Source organism: Thalassophryne amazonica, chromosome 5, assembly GCF_902500255.1.
Source record: "Thalassophryne amazonica chromosome 5, fThaAma1.1, whole genome shotgun sequence".
Lineage (NCBI taxonomy): Eukaryota > Metazoa > Chordata > Actinopteri > Batrachoidiformes > Batrachoididae > Thalassophryne > Thalassophryne amazonica.
Window position 1 is genome coordinate 11,838,056 of NC_047107.1, and position 19,380 is coordinate 11,857,435.

A 19,380-nucleotide genomic window follows, 5' to 3' on the forward strand; every position below is an offset into this window, starting at 1 on the left:
TTGTGTTAGATCGTTGAATTGTGAGTTCTGGGGCTGAAAGGATGACCACATAGCTGATGGAATGTATAGACCCCTTGGAGTCACGTAACCCGGCCAGTCCCCATCGCCATATTGCCGGTCCTGCGCAGTACACAAGGAACAATGTACATACTACAAAGTGTTGGACAAGCTTAGAGATAAACTCATCATTTCTGAACCTGTGATATCACGTGCAAAGCCTCTATACAAAATGGTTGGATGCCGCACTGTGATAGTGGACGCTTTCAGGAAGGCAAAGGCGGCTGCTGCCAGTCCCTGATAACAGAGTCTGTAGATAAAGATCTCACAGGATCACTTCCACTTGTACAAAGAGCGAGCAGCAGTGAGTAGCGGAGGTCGCTAACTCGGCCCGCAGTTAACTCGGCCCACAGTTCACTGGTGATTGCCATCCCCCTGCCAGCCAGATCCATCATCAGGGACTGCTAACCTGACCTGTGGCTCATCAGAGATCGCTAACCAGGCTAGCGTCCTGGCCGGACCCATGACTTGCTAGAAACTGCTAGTTGGATTTGCGACTCGGTGGAGGCCGACAGTTGGACCTGTGACCGGCCTTCGGTAGCGTCTTTCATCGGAGGTCACTCCAGCGGCAGTTACGTGCTAGCAGTTAGCTTCTTGCTAGCGGTTAGCTGCGCTTTAGCTTGGTTTGACTGTTGTTGCGAATTTAGCTTATTATTTTATTTTTTAGTTTATTATCTTATTTTATTATTTTTATCCTTTGTCAGTTTTTGAAGTGGGTTAATTTGAGCAGTTTTAGGAGTTTTTATGTAAGCTTGCATAATGCTGGCAGAAAGGGTGGCTTTTTTAGAGAGCTATGTTCATAAATTAGAACAGTTTATTATTTCAATGGAGACAGATGTTACGGGCACTCCTTACAAGGTTGGTGTTGGGCCAGCTGGCATGCCCTGTGGCATCAGCTTCAAAACATCAGCTGCAGAGGATGGTTTTCAGACTGTGGTCAGGTGGAAGAAATCACATTGGGCTCGGCAGACATCACATGGAGCTTGACGTCCAGTTGTGGCACCAAAATTCCGAAATACTGGGCCTTAGTGATAAGGGATTCTATCACCCATAGAGTTAGGCTGCAGACGCCAGCTGACATTAGATGTACTCCTGGGGCTAGAGCTCCTGACATTGCCTTCAACCTCAGGGTACTGACACAGAAGAATGGTAAACAGATTAAGAAACATGACATGAGATACAGTCATATAGTTTCCATGTCGGCGCTAGTGATGTCAGAATGAAGCACTCTTGAAGTTACTAAAATGGATATAGAGAGGACTTGTGAGGCGCATGTCTCCTTCCCTCCATCCCTATTACCCCCCATGTCTCTCCACTCCCCTCGCCCTGGCTTCCTCCCTGACTTCTCGAAGGTAGCGCGGTTTATACTGCTGCAGCCTTCAACTCCCCAAGCTGGGTGGTGCAGGCCCCTCCTGCTGCAGCCTTCACCCACTTTGCCTCAATTCTGATGACGGACTGCCTCAAGTTTAGTACACATAAACAATGTCAAATGTATATGTGTTGTCTTTAATTCTGATATGTGCCATTAATATGGTAAACTAGTGATAACTGTGGATTAATTGCTGTATTTTGTAATTGGAGTGTAAATGTAATTTCGTTGTTGTTGCACTCGTGTAATGACAATGACAATAAATCTCATCTCATTGTTTGTGGTGTGGCAGCTTTGGATATTGTCTCAATTCATGAGGGAGCAATAGCTCATTTACTGCCACACAGCTGTCTGCCCAAGTATAACTTGTGACTGACAGAACAGTAATATATCTTTACTCACTTTATGTCCACCCTGTTTCAAGGCTAACAGGACTGAAATAGAGTCTTTTCACATTGAATTTTGGCAGTGCTTCAAACCATCTCCATACTGTAGCACGGTACTTGACATATGTAAAACTCCCTTCTGTCTGATCATTTCTTAATAACATTTACATTTACTCTGATGGACTACCCAGCAGTGGGGAATAAGTTTCATTACACTAGAAGTCTTTCAGAAAGCGCTGTAATTAGGTTTAAGGATATGATTCCTTCTTTATGTTCTCTAATGCCATATACCAACACAGTGCAGAGTAGCTACCTAAACTCTGTAAGTGAGATAGAGTATCTCGTCAATAGTTTTACATCCTCATTGAAGACAACTTTGGATGCTGTAGCTCCTCTGAAAAAGAGAGCTTTAAATCAGAAGTGCCTGACTCCGTGGTATAACTCACAAACTCGTAGCTTAAAGCAGATAACCCGTAAGTTGGAGAGGAAATGGCGTCTCACTAATTTAGAAGATCTTCACTTAGCCTGGAAAAAGAGTCTGTTGCTCTATAAAAAATCCCTCCGTAAAGCTAGGACATCTTTCTACTCATCACTAATTGAAGAAAATAAGAACAACCCCAGGTTTCTTTTCAGCACTGTAGCCAGGCTGACAAAGAGTCAGAGGTCTATTGAGCTGAGTATTCCATTAACTTTAACTAGTAATGACTTCATGACTTTCTTTGCTAACAAAATTTTAACTATTAGAAAAAAAATTACTCATAACCATCCCAAAGACGTATTGTTATCTTTGGCTGCTTTCAGTGATGTCGGTATTTGGTTAGACTCTTTCTCTCAGATTGTTCTGTCTGAGTTATTTTCATTAGTTACTTCATCCAAACCATCAACATGTTTGTTAGACCCCATTCCTACCAGGCTGCTCAAGGAAGCCCTACCATTATTTAATGCTTCGATCTTAAATATGATCAATCTATCTTTGTTAGTTGGCTATGTACCACAGGCTTTTAAGGTGGCAGTAATTAAACCATTACTTAAAAAGCCATCACTTGACCCAGCTATCTTAGCTAATTATAGGCCAATCTCCAACCTTCCTTTTCTCTCAAAAATTCTTGAAAGGGTAGTTGTAAAACAGCTAACTGATCATCTGCAGAGGAATGGTCTATTTGAAGAGTTTCAGTCAGGTTTTAGAATTCATCATAGTACAGAAACAGCGTTAGTGAAGGTTACAAATGATCTTCTTATGGCCTCGGACAGTGGACTCATCTCTGTGCTTGTTCTGTTAGACCTCAGTGCTGCTTTTGATACTGTTGACCATAAAATTTGATTACAGAGATTAGAGCATGCCATAGGTATTAAAGGCACTGCGCTGCGGTGGTTTGAATCATATTTGTCTAATAGATTACAATTTGTTCATGTAAATGGGGAATCTTCTTCACAGACTAAAGTTAATTATGGAGTTCCACAAGGTTCTGTGCTAGGACCAATTTTATTCACTTTATACATGCTTCCCTTAGGCAGTATTATTAGACGGTATTGCTTAAATTTTCATTGTTACGCAGATGATACCCAGCTTTATCTATCCATGAAGCCAGAGGACACACACCAATTAGCTAAACTGCAGGATTGTCTTACAGACATAAAGACATGGATGACCTCTAATTTCCTGCTTTTAAACTCAGATAAAACTGAAGTTATTGTACTTGGCCCCACAAATCTTAGAAACATGGTGTCTAACCAGATCCTTACTCTGGATGGCATTACCCTGAGCTCTAGTAATACTGTGAGAAATCTTGGAGTCATTTTTGATCAGGATATGTCATGTCATCATATGTCAAAGCGCATATTAAACAAATATGTAGGACTGCTTTTTTGCATTTACGCAATATCTCTAAAATCAGAAAGGTCTTGTCTCAGAGTGATGCTGAAAAACTAATTCATGCATTTATTTCCTCTAGGCTGGACTATTGTAATTCATTATTATCAGGTTGTCCTAAAAGTTCCCTAAAAAGCCTTCAGTTAATTCAAAATGCTGCAGCTAGAGTACTGACGGGGACTAGAAGGAGAGAGCATATCTCACCCATATTGGCCTCTCTTCATTGGCTTCCTGTTAATTCTAGAATAGAATTTAAAATTCTTCTTCTTACTTATAAGGTTTTGAATAATCAGGTCCCATCTTATCTTAGGGACCTCGTAGTACCATATCACCCCAATAGAGCGCTTCGCTCTCAGACTGCAGGCTTACTTGTAGTTCCTAGGGTTTGTAAGAGTAGAATGGGAGGCAGAGCCTTCAGCTTTCAGGCTCCTCTCCTGTGGAACCAGCTCCCAATTCAGATCAGGGAGACAGACACCCTCTCTACTTTTAAGATTAGGCTTAAAACTTTCCTTTTTGCTAAAGCTTATAGTTAGGGCTGGATCAGGTGACCCTGAACCATCCCTTAGTTATGCTGCTATAGACGTAGACTGCTGGGGGGTTCCCATGATGCATTGTTTCTTTCTCTTTTTGCTCTGTATGCACCACTCTGCATTTAATCATTAGTGATCGATCTCTGCTCCCCTCCACAGCATGTCTTTTTCCTGGTTCTCTCCCTCAGCCCCAACCAGTCCCAGCAGAAGACTGCCCCTCCCTGAGCCTGGTTCTGCTGGAGGTTTCTTCCTGTTAAAAGGGAGTTTTTCCTTCCCACTGTAGCCAAGTGCTTGCTCACAGGGGGTCATTTTGACCGTTGGGGTTTTACATAATTATTGTATGGCCTTGCCTTACAATATAAAGCGCCTTGGGGCAACTGTTTGTTGTGATTTGGCGCTATATAAAAAAAATTGATTGATTGATTGATATGTAGGTGTAAGTCATTTGCAAATACTTTATTAAATATCAAAGTACTTTCAACATAATCTTGTGCAAGATGCATATAAGTGTACTGCTGTCCTTGACATGATGGTAGGTAGGTCAGCTAAATAGGGAGGTGATAGTCTGTGGATAGTTTTACAGGTTAATAACAGAACCTTAAAATCTGATCTCACAGGGACAGGAAGCCCATGAAGAGACACCAAAATGGGTATAATGTGGTCAAACTTTCTGCTTCCTGTCAAAATTCTGTCAAAATGCATCAGGGTCTCATATTCAGCAATAGACAGGATTGGACGAATCTGCGCTATATTTCGCAGGGGGAAGAAAGCAGTCCTCCTAATATTTCTAATATGGAGGTCAAAGGGCAACGCAGAATCAAAAATTACCCCAATGTTCCTCACTTTGTCAGTGTGATGTATGTCACAAGCCTAGGCTAAGCATTAGCTGGTCAAATTGATGCTGATGTCTCACTGGACCAAGAACCATCATTTAAGTCTCATCTGAGTTTAAAAGTAGGAAATTACTAGACATCCAGCTTTTCACTGATGCAAAGCAATCTTGTAAGGATTTTCTGTGGATGAGATTACCAGCAGTTATTGGCATGTATAACTGAGTATCATCAGCATAGCAATGAAAGGTAAACCCAAAATGCCGCAATATGTGCCCAAGGGGTGCTATATAAAGGGAGAAAAGCAGGGGACCTAAGCTGGACCCCTGTGGGACCCCAAATTTCATGTCACTAAGATTAGAGGTTGTGTTGTTGTCCAAAACACAGTGAGAATGATCTGGTCAGGTATGATGTCAAACATGCAAGGGCAGTCCCAGCAGTCTTAAAATGATTCTCCAGCCTATCGAGTAGAATATGATGAGCCACGGTATCAAATGCAGCACTAAGATCTAACAGCACCAGAACCGTAATGGTGTCTGAATCACCATTACGGCTCTCACTACTTTAGTGAGAGCCTTCTCTGTGGAATGATATTTTCTAAAAGCAGACTGCAGTGGCTTTACAAGATTATTCTCAGTAAGGTAGTCCACGAGTTGCTGTGAAACCACCTTTTCTAGAATTTTAGAGCAAAATGATGGATTTGATGTCGACCTATAGTTTTTCAATATACTAGGGTCAAGATTAGATTTCTTAAGTAATGGTTTAATCACTGCAGATTTGAACCATTTAGGAACAAATCCAGAGGTTAATTCCAAATTCATAATTTCCACCACATTTGGCCTAAGGGTGGGCCTCAGGTCCTTAAACAGTTTTGTTGGTATGGGATCAAATAAGCAGGTTGTGCTTTAAGTAGACGTTTCGTCAGCAGGCCTAGTGAGACACTATTAAATTCTGTAAATCTGGGTAATACCTCAGTGATGGCACCCACCTCAATAGCAGGGTATAGTGGCTGGGTTAAGGCATGCTGGGATACAACCCCAATTCCAATGAAGTTGGGACATTGTGTAAAATGTAAATAAAAACAGAATACAATGATTTGAAAATCCTCTTCAACCTATATTCAATTGAACACACCACAAAGACAAGATATGCAATGTTCAAACTGATAGTCTTTGTTGTTTTTGTACAAATATTCGCTCATTTTGAAATGGATGCCTGCAACACATTTCCACAAAGCTGGGACAGGGCAACAAAAGACTGGGAAAGTTGATGAATGCTCAAAGGACACCTAACTGGAAAGAGGTGAGTGTCATGATTGGGTATAAAAGGAGCCTCCCCAAAAGTCTCAGCCGTTCACAAGCAAAGATGGGGCGAGGATCACCACTTTGTGAGCAACTGCATGAAAAAACAGTCCAACAGTTTAGGGCCCGGTCCCACTGGCATTTAGGAAGATTTGCATATGGATTGCACACAAATTTGGCTCATATTCGCCAAACATCCACAATATCCGTGAAACATGCTTCTATGAGTCGGCCGACACCTGCACACGTCCGCAAATATCCACAAAGGCAGGTTTTTCCGTTGCCAAGATTTTTGAGCTACACAAAATTTTGGTTGTGGATGACATCTGCCTTACATACTCAGTACATACTCAAGCTATGCACTGTATATCCACTGTTATCCGTAACTGACGGGGATTTGCAGCTTGGCAGTGGACTGGGACAGTGTGTAAAACGGATATATTGCGTGCCTATCATGTCCACATCATGGACTAAAATAAATTGTCACAAATGCATACAGATTGGCCACGGATAAAGCGTTTGTATTACGTCTGCTTTGCAGCTGATTTGCGGACAATCTGCGACTGCATAACAAACACGTCACGTAAACCCAAAGTATTATATGTGGCAGAAAGCGACATACCTGCCAGTCAGTGCCGGTCCAGCTGTGGAGATCCACAAAGACGTAATAGCTGCTGCAATCCAATAACATACTGTAAATCCGCAGCTGCAGAGAAGTCAGCCGTGGACCTCGGTTCTCTGTCAGGAGTTTAATTTAACACCAACAAAAGGAAGAGTTGCTGTTTAGCTGCAATTCATGCTGAAATCTCTTTTTGAAAGAAAAAAATCACTGTCTCACAGCCCCAAGCGGCTTTCCCCCTCCCACTCCTTAAACTCATGAACAGTTAACCCTTGCATGACAACATGAACATCAACTCTGTGATCAACTTGTCCGATTCCAACTATTGCACCAGAGGCTGTGGTATCGGTGTGAATAGTGATGCCAAAGGCCCGAGTGCGCTTCTTTTATGACCGCAATGCAGATGCCACACACGCGCAACACATGTGCGATGCATTCACAATACGTCAGTAATACTGCCGTGATAATCGCAATGCATCAGATCCGTTTCATCAATACTTGCATTATACATCCGTGATTGTTCATCACATATTTGCTATACATTATGAATATATCCATGATTCATCCTGGGACATTTGTCATTTTTGGCCACTTTTGTTGCGGACGACAACGAACGCCTGTAATTTCTATACTCAGTTCATGCGTAATTAATCCTCTCCCCAGTGGGACCGAGCCCTTAAGAACAATGTTTCCCAACGTTCAGTTGCAAGGAATTTAGGGATTCCATTGTCTACAGTCCATAATATAATCAGAAGATTCAGAGAATTTGGAGAACTTTCCACACGTAAGCAACAAGGCCGAAAACCAACATTCAATGCCTGTGACCTTCAATCTCTCAGGTGGCACTGCGTTAAAAACCAACATCACTGTGTAAAGGATCTTTACCGTGTGGGCTCAGGTACACTTCAGAAAACCATTGTCAACACAGTTAACACAGTTCGTCGCTACATCTACAAGTGCAAGTTAAACTCTACCATGCAAAGTGAAAGTCATACATCAACATCATCCAGAAACGCCGCCGCCTTCTCTGGGCCCTAGCTCATTTGAAATGGACAGATGCGTGATGAGTCCACATTTCAAATTGTTTTTGGAAATCATGGATGCTGTGTCCTCCGGACAAAAGAGGAAAAAGACCATCCATATTGTTACCAGGGCAAAGTTCAAAAGCCAGCATCTGTGATGGTATGGGGGTGTGTTAGTGCCCATGACATGGACAACTTACACATATGTGATGGCACCATCAATGCTGAAAGGTACATCCAGGTTTTGGAGCAACACATGCTGCCATCCGAGCAGTGTCTTTTTCAGGGACATCCCTGCTTATTTCAGCAAGACAGTGCCAAGCCACTTTCTGCACATTTTACTAATGTGTGATGAAGTGCAAAATATGACAACGGAGACCCCAGACTGTTGAACAACTGAAGTCGTACATCAAGCAAGAATGGGAAAGAATTCCACCTACAAAGCTTCATCAATTACCCAGACAGCAAATAGATCTGGGCCGGATGTAGTCCAACATCTGGTAACAATCCTGAAAACAGATCCGGTCCAGACAGTTTTTGCACCCTGGTCCAGATCCGGCACGGCTCCGCTTTACAGTTCTGGAACAGATCCGGACCAGATCTGAACTGGATCCGCAAAAGACCAACCGTTTACAGACCATATCGGGCATGGCTCTGGGGCAGATGTGGACCGCATCACAGCACCGTGGCAGGAAAAAGTTTTACAGGGGTAAGTTCCGTGGATCCGAGGAAACTGATTTGTATCTATAACACACAGATCAGTGTCTCTGGACTTATAAAACTTGATTGTCATAAAGAAACAAACCGCTTTGCAATAAGCATTTAAAAAAGCCTCAGTGACGATCACGATTACAGAGTACAGAGTTTACAACCGCTAATGGATAGTTTCTACCGAGTGCAGATAAAATTGCTTATCATTATGCCCCATGTTCCTGCCACGGTGCTGTGATGCAGACCACATCTGTCCCAGATCTGTGCCAAATATGGTCTGTAAACGGTTGGTGTTTTGCGGATCCAGTTCAGATCTGGTCTGGATCTGTTCCAGAACTGTAAAGTGGAGCCGTGCCGGATCTGGGCCAGGGTGCAAAAACTGTCTGGACCGGATCTTTTTTCAGGATTGGTACCAGATTTTGGACTACATCCGGCACGGATCTATTTGCTGTCTGGGTAGTGTCCTCAGTTCCCAAACGCTTATTGAGTGTTGTTAGAAGGAAAGGTGATGTAACACAGTGGTAAACATACCACTGTCCCAGCTTTTTTGAAACGTGTTGCAGGCACCCATTTCAAAATGAGCAAATATTTGCACAAAAACAATAAAGTTTATCAGTTTGAACATTAAATATATTGTTTTTGTGGTTGATTTATGCTTGTTTTTATTGATCAAATCAGAGTAATTGGGCTGCTTTGTAGCTAGTAGTGCATGCTTAAGTCTAAGATAGCATCATACCACGCTAGGTGGGATACATCTATTTTTCAATGACACTGTTTCTATTCTAGACCTCTAGCCTTATGCTTGAAGCCACGCAAGTAATCATTGAACCTAGGTGACTGTGTTTTTGGGGGGGGAGTGTTTTTTTAATAAAGGTGGTGCAATCATGTCGAGTGTAGATTTGAGCGCTGAATTTAAACTGTCCATAAGACAGTCTATTGATTTGACATTTTCCAAACGTGAAGCTAAGATATCAGGCCATCTAGCTTCGAGTTCAGTCATAATTGAGTTGATGTGTCACCGCAGTGATATATAAGGTTGTTGTTCCACTAAACACAACAGCGAAAGTGTAAACTTAATAAGTGAGTGATCAGAAACCACTGATGCAAGAGGCTTGATGTCAATATTTGTGACAGCAATACCACGTGTGAGAACCAAATCCAGGGTATTTCCACTAATGTACGTTGAATCCTGAATGCATTGCCTAAATCCTAATACTCTACATCTTTAATTTCCACATTGTGAACCACATTGTGCTGTGGAGAAAACACTGTAATGGTCAGTGGTGGGCACAGTTAACCAAAAGGATAGCTTCGATAACATGTGATCCGCTAACTGAAAAGGTCACTTTTATAACACTGAACCAATAAACTCTTCAAAAAAATTAGAGTAAGTTACAGCTAACCGCTAACAGCTAACTGCAAAACACGCGTGATACACATGTACGGCACATGTGTTGAGGCAGGAACTGACACTCTGGCACGCCACATATGTGTTTCTTGGCAACTCCACAGTCGTGGGAGAACTTAGACAAATTCCACAGCCAGCTCGAAAGGCAGCGCATATTCTAAGTATCCAGCGAGCAGTGTTGGATGCTCGTGTGTGTCACCTGGAATTTGTCCGACACCTGCCACGAGAGGGTTGAATGTACTCTCACAGGGCACTCTCTGTCTTTCGGCTGCTGGTGTGTGACAATAGTTGTAGCAACAGGAGTACGAGGTGTTGGAGGCGGTTCAGATTTTTCACGACTGGCATGCAAGTCCTCCTTTTGCACTAATCTGCAAAAGGAGGACTTCCGATTTCTCTCCGATTGTTCTGTCTGAGTTATTTTCATTAGTTACTTCATCCAAACCATCAACATGCTTATTAGACCCCATTCCTGCCAGGCTGCTCAAGGAAGTCCTACCATTATTTAATGCTTCAATCTTAAATATGATCAATCTATCTTTGTTAGTTGGTTATGTACCACAGGCCTTTAAGGTGGCAGTAATTAAACCATTACTTAAAAAGCCATCACTTGACCCAGCTATCTTAGCTAATTATAGGCCAATCTCCAACCTTCCTTTTCTCTCAAAGATTCTTGAGAGGGTAGTTGTAAAACAGCTAACTGATCACCTGCAGAGGAATGGTCTATTTGAAGAGTTTCAGTCAGGTTTTAGAATTCATCATAGTACAGAAACAGCATTAGTGAAGGTTACAAATGATCTTCTTATGGCTTCGGACAGTGGACTTATCTCTGTGCTTGTTCTGTTGGACCTCAGTGCTGCTTTTGATACTGTTGACCATAAAATTTTATTACAGAGATTAGAGCATGTCATAGGTATTAAAGGCATTGCGCTGCGGTGGTTTGAATCATATTTGTCTAATAGATTACAGTTTGTTCATGTAAATGGGGAATCTTCTTCACAGACTAAAGTTAATTATGGAGTTCCACAAGGTTCTGTGCTAGGACCAATTTTATTCACTTTATACATGCTTCCCTTGGGCAGTATTATTAGACGGTATTGCTTAAATTTTCATTGTTACGCAGATGATACCCAGCTTTATCTATCCATGAAGCCAGAGGATACGCACCAATTAGCTAAACTGCAGGATTGTCTTACAGACATAAAGACATGGATGACCTCTAATTTCCTGCTTTTAAACTCAGATAAAACTGAAGTTATTGTACTTGGCCCCACAAATCTTAGAAGCATGGTGTCTAACCAGATCGTTACTCTGGATGGCATTTCCCTGATCTCTAGTAATACTGTGAGAAATCTTGGAGTTATTTTTGATCAGGATATGTCATTCAAAGCGCATATTAAACAAATATGTAGGACTGCCTTTTTGCATTTACGCAATATCTCTAAAATCAGAAAGGTCTTGTCTCAGAGTGATGCTGAAAAATTAATTCATGCATTTGTTTCCTCTAGGCTGGACTATTGTAATTCATTATTATCAGGTTGTCCTAAAAGTTCCCTAAAAAGCCTTCAGTTGGTTCAGAATGCTGCAGCTAGAGTACTGACGGGGACTAGCAGGAGAGAGCATATCTCACCCGTGTTGGCCTCCCTTCATTGGCTTCCTGTTAATGCTAGAATAGAATTTAAAATTCTTCTTCTTACTTATAAGGTTTTGAATAATCAGGTCCCATCTTATCTTAGGGACCTCATAGTACCATATTACCCCATTAGAGCGCTTCGCTCTCAGACTGCGGGCTTACTTGTAGTTCCTAGGGTTTGTAAGAGTAGAATGGGAGGCAGAGCCTTCAGCTTTCAGGCTCCTCTCCTGTGGAACCAGCTCCCAATTCAGATCAGGGAGACAGATACCCTCTCTACTTTTAAGATTAGGCTTAAAACTTTCCTTTTCGCTAAGGCTTATAGTTAGGGCTGGATCGGGTGACCCTGGACCATCCCTTGGTTATGTTGCTTTAGACGTAGACTGTGTTTCATAATTATTGTATGGCCTTGCCTTGCAATGTGGAGCGCCTTGGGGCAACTGTTTGTTGTGATTTGGCGCTATACAAGAAAAAAGTTGATTGATTGATTGATCTGCTTCAATCGTGTTATGTGTGAAGGGACCCTTAAATTTTCACCATTAATTTAAATTTGCTGTCTCATTGCATTAAAAAAGAGCATACATTTTTCACACATCATATATTTTTGTGTACAACATTTGAATATATCAGGTGTGTTTTTCTGAATGCTGTTTGCAAGTCTGTGCAAAAAGAGTATATACTTATCCTTGTAAACATCTGTTAAATGTTGTTAGCCTTCCACAACATAATTGTCTTCGACAGGAGGGATGCCCATGAAAGACGTCAAGGCTGTCTTCTCCACTCGCTCCATGTACATGTGTCGATGACACATGGGTTAAAATCAAGCAACAGGAGGTTGAAGTCTTTACAGAACACATCAACTTGGTGGACTCCAATATCAAGTTCACACGTGTGAATGCCAGAAACAACCATTTAGCCTTCTTGGACTGTGATGTTACGATTGGAGAGAACAGGCAGCTCCAGACAGAGGTTTACAGAAAACCCACTCACACTGACCAATATCTACTATTTGGCTCAATCCACCCCCTTGAACACAAGCTCGGGGTGATCAGGACTCTTCAACACAGAGCCCTACAGGTGCTCACAACTGCAGAGGGAAGGGCTAAAGAACAACAACTTGTCCGGAAAGCCCTCACAGTATGTGGGTACCCACGATGATCCCTGGACAAAGTGCAGAAGTCCCAGAGAACAAAGAGAGCAGATAGACAGGAGACGGAGACAAGAAGAAGAGGAGTGGCTCTCCCTTATTTAGCAGGAGTAGGGATAAAACTACAGAGGATCTTCAAACAGCACAAAATCCCAGTTTACTTTAAACCGGTTAACACCTTGAGACAGAAATTAGTTCACCCTATGGACCGGATCCCTAGTTACAAACAGAGCAATGTAGTGTATTCTATCAGATGTCAGGAAAACTGTAACAAACACTACATAGGTGAGTCTAAGCAACCTTTACACAAAAGGCTATACCAGCACCGCAGAGAGTGCACCAGTGGACCTCAGTCTGCAGTTCATCTCCACCTTAAAGACACTAACCACACGTTTGAAAATAGGAAGTTAAAATCTTAGCCAGAGAGAAAAAATGGTTTGAGAGAGGGGTCAAGGCATTCTATGTGAAAGAGTTGAAACCCAGCCTTAACCGGGGAGGGGGTCTGAGACATGCTTTGCCCCCTGTTTACAATGGGGTACTCAGGTCAAAGCAGTTTCAGTCTTTTCTTCATGGTAATGAGTCATTCACGTCATCAGGAGAGTCATCAAGGAAGCCATCAGGAGAGGTGTCCGTCCCATCATTAGGAGGGGCAGTTGCCCTGTCATTAGGAGGGTGCTAACTAGAGCGCAATAGGTGCTAATTAGAGCTATTGTTTAGTCACTAGCCTATAGCAGTCTACCTCTCGGTAGGAGGGGTCTGGTTAGGTTTAAAACTCCAGCTTTTGTGGCTTCTTCTTCTCTACAAGAGTCAAGACAGAAGTCAGACTACCAGAGCAAAAATTTTAGCTGAGGAAGCTTCTGCGATTTGAAACGAAACGTCCTTGCGTCAAGCAACCCAGTCCAGTCAAAGATTCAAGCTTCTCTACTATAGTTCAAATGGTTCTTGTTCCCTCTGTTATATTCCCTCTGTTTTTTTGAAGAGTGTGGTCTTTCAGTTTGAGAGCATGTTTTATTTTTATTTTTCTCATTCAGAACTGCTTATTTTGTTAAGTGCCCTTGGTGCACTATTTTAAACCCTTGTCTGTACATATCACTTAAGCATGAGTCACAGTCAGCTCATACCAGGAATATGGACAATTTTTAATATGACAGCAGCGACTTGCTTTTTTTCCCCATAAACAGATGACACAGAATACCACCTTTAAACTGTTACAACAATGACCGCGACAGTGAAAAGTCCTGATGAAGACAGTGCTTGTAACAACAACTAAGATGACAAAAAATCACAAAAAAACAGAAGGATAGAGAAAGTATAAAGAGACAGAAGCAGACCGTGCAAGACAGAGGAGGTGATCAGGCTGGCAACATTGATCACATTAATATTATATGTGTAGGTGTGATTTACATGAATTTATGTTGGTCTGTGTATTAATCTACATGCAGATTGCGAAAGATCAAATGAAAACAGGAGTGTGACGTATTGTAGTGTTGACTTATTGTAGTGTTGCAGTATCCCCAAAAGCCTCCATGCGGCCCTACGGCCACGTGGATCCCTGCAGCCACAGAAAGCACCAGCTGCATTTTAACTAAACACGTTGTTTGTGCACATGTAAAATCTGGCAGGCTGCAGTGACATTGCAGCTTTTCTGCCCACATCACATGGCTGAAAAGAGTGATTGAAAATTGAATTCTTTTGCTTGACATTATATCATTTTGTTGTGCAGGCAAACTAGTTGTGAACGAACTCATCCAACCGATTAAAATGTCCAACAAAAGTTTTGAGCTTGGTGAAAATTCTTCCTCTGTTATTATATACACTTTATTTATCAACACACCTGTCTTTCCTTCTATCACTCTGTTCTGGGCACTTATGGCAGAGATGACCAGAGTCTGATGTCATGCATCTGGTCATCATCACCACGCACATTTTGCACTCACTAAAAATCACAATTTTGCATTTTGAGAGAAACTCCTCAGCTGGGATCTTGCTGGAGCTCAGGCTCAACATAACCTGATTAGGAGTAGGCCTGGTTAGTTTTTAAAATTTTTACAACAAAATAAATGAAGTGCAGACACCAGAGCAAATGGTCTGCAGACCAAGTCCCAGTCCCTGCTTGTTGATGTGGAGAAGTGCCTTTGAGCTCTGAACCTCAAAGTACTTGTGGTGTTTACATCTTCAAGTCATTTGCTGAGGATTTGAGCAAATGAATATTTTATTCTTTGTCATTTTTAACCATATTATTTTCCATAATATTTACTGCAGAGAACACGTTAGTGATTTATAATGTTTTTTGTTTTAAATAAGCGGGCCACTGTGTCACTGTGGAGTTAAATATGCAACTTTAAACTATTTAATCAAATACCCCAGCATAACCCAGAGAATGCATATTTGCCAATAGCATCATTTGCTGGCAAATGAGTTTTATATTATAATTTTATATAATAGATTTATATCATAATTAGATGGAGTAGCACAAGCCTTTTGTTTGTAAATGCTGATGTACCCACATGTCCTGTTGTGCTCAGGAATCTAGATGTATGAATATAGATGTATGCGTAGACTTACTGTCATGCAATAGCATAATTGCAATGTTAGTGAACCCTGCATTGAGTACAGTCAGATTCACCTCAAGATTGTGGAATCACTGGCATCATAGCTTATATGTGACTCTATGAATAATGTCATGCACTGTGGTCTCTTAGATCCTATCAACTTATTTATATTTTTGTATGTTTGTATATGTTTATACTATGGACCTTCTCTGGGTCTGGAATAAAGACTGAATTTCCAAGCTAGCTCCATGCCAGATGGTTAGCTAAAACAACTGCTAGTCAGATAATTAATGAACAATTGCATGAAGCAAATGTTTTGTGCAAACCAGTGTTTTCTGTATTTTCAGCTCTTTAATTTGGAAATTTTGTGCATTGTTGTAGTGTCATTATTATTGGCATTTATTCCTTCATTTTTAAAGTTTGTTTATTATAATTATTAATATTATTAAAGCTGTACGGCCTTTTAAATTTCACAAAACTGACAACATTTAGTTTTGACTGAAATCCAAGTATTATAATGTCAGTTTATTTTTTGCAACATGTAGCAAAATTAAAGCTCATTTTAATGAAGAGCACATATTCCCCTTTGGTGGTGGTGGAGGGGGCGGGGAGGGGGGATTCCATAACAAATGTTTTATTTTCTTTTTAACTGTCTGTAGGAGGATGTATATGTGTGCATTCATGAGGTTTTGAAATTACTGGAAGTTGCCTTTGACCTCACGTTGTTGTGAAAGTGACGTGACATGGACCCACAACAGGGGGCGTTAATGAACCGACAATGGATAAGCCAAAAGTAACAATTTAATGTTGTGAATCGCACAACAACGTACAGACAATAACAATATGGTGGACTGTCAATCATACACCAGGTGACGTGTGGGCAGGCTCAACGATAGAAGATGCCTGGCGAGAGAAGAGCTGGATCCCCACACGGCTTCCACCACCAATGGAGCTGAAGAACACCGGAGCCGCCAAGCCCTGCGCCCCAGGTGGCCGCTGTCTTCAGCAGTCAGACCCGGTACTGCTGGCAGAGAACAGAGACAGTCCTGATGAGTGTGAGTTTGCACACTCAGTACTCCCACAGTCAGTGTTTAGTAAAGGAGGGAGAACCTCCACCTCCAATCACACACTCGTGCAGCTCCTGTTTAACCACTTATCTTGGTTTGGGGTGTGAGGCGAAGCCGTCGCTGATCACACCAACCGCCAATCCCACAGATAAGGCAGAACACCACAGGATAACGGCTGCAAAAGAAGTTCAGGTTATCACTCAATGATTTGAGTCAGCAGAGAAAGTTACCTGAATGGTAGCTGATTTCTCGGCGGGGAGGTGGAGTTGCAGTCCGGCCTTTATGGTGGTGGTGATGAGTAGTGGATGAGTGACAGCTGGTACGGATGATGAGTGACAGCTGTCACTCCTGGTTGCTCCGACGCCCTCTCGTGCTTGAAGCCTGCACTTCAAGCAGGGCGCCATCTTGTGGTGGTGGGCCAGCAGTACCTCCTCTTCAGCGGCCCACACAACAGGACTCCCCCCTCAACGGACCAGGCTTGTCCGGGTGCCGCCGGTAGAAGTCGGCCAGGAGGGCCGGGTCCAGGATGAAGCTCCTCTTCACCCAGGAGCATTCTTCGGGTCCATACCCCTCCCAGTCCACCAAATACTGGAACCCCCGGCCCTTCCGACGGACATCCAGGAGCCGGTGCATGGTCCAAGCCGGCTCCCCGTCGATGATCCGGGCAGGAGGCGGCGCCGGTCCGGGGGTACAGAGGGGTGAAACATGGTGAGGTTTGATGTGTGACACATGGAAAACCGGGTGGATCCGCAGTGAAGCTGGCAGCTTCAGCTTCACTGCGGCTGGACTGAGGACTTTGAGGATGGGGAAAGGTCCAGTGTATCTGTCCTTCAACTTCTGGGATTCCACTTGCAGGGTAATGTCCTTTGTGGAAAGCCAAACCTCCTGCCCAGGCTGATACGCAGGGGCCAGGGCACGCCGGCGGTCTGCATGGTTCTTGGCCCTCATCCGGGCTTTGAACAGGGCAGAGCGGGCGGTACGCCACACGACGGCACCTTCTCAGATGGGCCTGGACCGAGGGCACCCCGACCTCTCCCTGCACTAGCGGGAACAATGGGGGCTGGTACCCCAAACACACTTCAAATGGGGAGAGGCCGGTGGCAGATGAGACTTGGCTGTTATGAGCGTACTCGATCCAGGCCAGATGGTCACTCCAGGCCGTCGGGTGCGCGAAGGTCACGCAACGGAGGGCCTGCTCCAGTTCCTGGTTAGTCCGCTCTGCCTGCCCGTTTGTCTGGGGGTGGTACCCAGACGAGAGACTGACGGTGGCCGCCAGTTCCCTACAGAAACTCCGCCAGACCTGGGAGGAGAACTGAGGACCACGATCCGAGACAATGTCTGATGGAATCCCATGCAGACGCACGACGTGGTGGACCAGGAGGTCTGCAGTCTCCTGGGCCGTCGGGAACTTCGGGAGGGCCACAAAGTGGGCCGCCTTGGAGAACCGGTCCACTATCGTTAAGATGGTGGTGTTTCCCTGGGACGGCGGGAGGCCCATGACAAAGTCCAGGCCGATATGAGACCAGGGGCGACGAGGCACAGGCAGAGGCTGGAGGAGGCCTTGGGCCTTGTGGTGGTCGGCTTTGCCCCTGGCACAGGTGGTGCAGGCCTGGACATACTCCCGGTCGTCGGCTTCGATAGACGCCCACCAGAAGCGCTGCCGGACCACTGCCACGGTCCTTCGCACCCCTGGGTGACAGGAGAGCTTGGAACCGTGACAGAAGTCAAGGACCACAGCCCTGGCCTCTGGTGGGATGTACAGTTTGTTCTTCGGACCGGTCCCCGGGTCCGGGCTCCGTGTCAGGGCCTCCCGGACGGTTTTCTCCACGTCCCAGGTAAGGGCGGCCACGACAGTGGACTCGGGGATGATGGTTTCAGGGGGGTCTGACAGCTCGGTCTTGACCTCCTCTTCGTGCACCTGGGACAGGGCGTCAGATCGTTGGTTCTTTGTCCCGGGGTGGTAGGTGATCCGGAAGTCAAAACGCCCGAAGAACAGCGACCAGCGGGCTTGCCTGGGGTTCAGACGCTTCGCGGTCCGGATGTACTCCAGGTTCCGATGGTCCGTGAAAACCGTAAATGGTACCAATGCTCCCTCCAACAGGTGTCTCCACTCCTCAAGAGCCTCCTTCACCGCAAGAAGTTCCCGATTGCCGACGTCATAGTTCCGTTCAGCTGGGGTCAACCTGCGGGAAAAGTAGGCACATGGATGGAGAACCTTGTCGGACTCCCCGCTCTGGGATAGCACGGCTCCTATCCCTGAGTCAGAGGCATCCACTTCAACAACAAACTGGCGCTTGGGATCGGGCTGCACCAGAACCGGTGCAGTCGAGAACCGGCGTTTCAACTCCCTAAACGCGGCTTCGCACCGATCCGACCAGGTGGAGGGGACTTTTGTGGAGGTCAGGGCTGTCAGGGGGCTAACTACCTGACTGTAGCCCTTGATGAACCTCCGGTAGAAATTTGCAAAACCGAGGAACTGTTGTAGTTTCCTACGGTTCGTTGGTTGGGGCCAATCTCTCACCGCCGCAACCTTGGCCGGATCAGGGGCGACGGAGTTGGAGGAGATGATGAACCCCAAGAAGGACAAAGAAGTGCGGTGGAACTCACACTTCTCGCCCTTCACAAACAGCCGGTTCACCAACAACCGCTGTAGGACCTGACGTACATGCTTGACATGGGTCTCAGGATCCGGAGAAAAGATGAGTATATCGTCTAGATATACGAAGACAAACCGATGCAGGAAGTCCCGCAAGACGTCATTAACCAATGCTTGGAACGTCGCGGGCGCATTGGTGAGGCCGAACGGCATGACCAGGTACTCAAAGTGACCTAACGGGGTGTTAAATGCCGTCTTCCACTCGTCTCCCTCCCAGATCCGAACCAG

The 19,380-nt window shown here is 44.2% G+C and overlaps 1 protein-coding gene across 1 annotated transcript in view; it reads left to right on the forward strand.

Annotated features, from left to right (window-relative positions):
- Positions 1–19,380, forward strand: part of LOC117510107 (nuclear receptor subfamily 5 group A member 2-like) — a 144,611-nt gene that overhangs the window by 66,836 nt on the left and 58,395 nt on the right. The gene's annotated exons all lie outside the window — the stretch shown is intronic.